General features: G+C 54.7%; 1 protein-coding gene across 1 annotated transcript in view; it reads left to right on the forward strand.

Moving 5' to 3' along the window:
- Positions 1–1,371, forward strand: part of PDLIM4 (PDZ and LIM domain 4) — a 33,170-nt gene that overhangs the window by 11,045 nt on the left and 20,754 nt on the right. The gene's annotated exons all lie outside the window — the stretch shown is intronic.

Genomic DNA, 1,371 nt, shown 5'->3' on the forward strand with positions numbered 1-1,371 from the left:
AACTTGAGGAGGCTGGGCAGTGTCATGCAGCACCAGCCCCGCCACGAGGCCATGACCAAGCTCACGGTCAGTGTTATTTGTGATGAAGCTATAGGGAACCTTCCTAAGGGTGCTGCCCGACGCCTGCCCTTCCTGGAGCACAGCATGCCCGGGGGCTGTTGGCACCTGCCTTGGCCAACCTGTCTCCATCTCAGCAGCTTCCAAAATCCACCACGCCTTGCTAATGCCATGGAGGTGATTCACTTCACATGGTGGTGGATATTTTCTTTTTTATTATCTCCTCTCTTCTTTTTGTCTTGCTGCTTTCTCTTCCTTCTCTGCTCTGCAGCTTGTCTCTTCCTTCTGCCTGCAGCAATTTTCCCTAGACCCTCCTGCCAGCGCTCTGCCTGCAGCTTGCCCTTCCTGCCCACCCTGTGGACCCCGAGCAGCCTGCTGCCGGGAGTTGGATGGAGCTGAACAGATCTCAATCTTTCGTACCCACTCTTGACTAGTAACTTGTTAGTGGGATCAGAGGTGACTTTTGCTCTCCTTTGGCTCCTCACAGGAAAGAGGAACAGCATCTTGCTCCTCCCTTTCTGCCTACAGGTTACCTGACCCTTGGGTGTTTGGATGGGCTAGCCCCTGGTGCCTGCTGTAGAGGTGTCTGGGGAATGAGGAGGGGATGGGGCAGGGGGCACCTCCTGCTGTCTTGCTTCCCCTCGGGTGGGTGCTGAGCTGATGCACATGCTGCAACCTCTTCCAGCACACGCGAGGTAATGGATGGCAGGACTGAAGCCTGCTGAGTCTTCTCACTGCTACAGCTTGGCCAGCCCCTCCCAGAGCAGCAGCAGAGGCACCAGTGGTGCCTGCAAGCTTCAGAAAATAGTAGGACATCAGTTCAGGCTGACAAAAAAAACCCTTATAACTGCCACAGCAATGCAGGAGCACTCTTGTGCTGGTGATGAGTGTTCAAATACTGCTCATGTGGTTCCCTTCTTGCAAAGGGGGTTGTGTTATGGGCTGTTTTGTGAGAGCTTTCCCTCCAGTGCTTGCCAAGTGCCCACAAGCAGATACTTCTGGCTCAGCTCTGCTGCTTGTTCCTGGAGGTGGCTCTTTGAGTGTGCTACAAGGGTCCCAAGGTCCCCCCAGAGCCCTCCCTTGGCTCTGTCCAGAAGGAACACAAGACCTGCAAGGGTGGAAGAGGGCAGGGTGATGCTGAGGTGTTGGCCTCATTTTCCTTTACTGAGGAGGGGGGAGAGAGCGCTGGCAGCAGAGACTCCACCAAATGACGAAGATGGGGGTGAGATCGTCCCAACCCTGCAAAGAGCAGCCCTGTACAGTCATGCCTGTGAATCCATTTGCCATTGTAGCCATGGGGAATTCGCAAATATT

This window comes from Buceros rhinoceros, unplaced genomic scaffold (genome assembly GCF_000710305.1).
Source record: "Buceros rhinoceros silvestris isolate BGI_N320 unplaced genomic scaffold, ASM71030v1 scaffold32147, whole genome shotgun sequence".
Taxonomy (NCBI): domain Eukaryota; kingdom Metazoa; phylum Chordata; class Aves; order Bucerotiformes; family Bucerotidae; genus Buceros; species Buceros rhinoceros.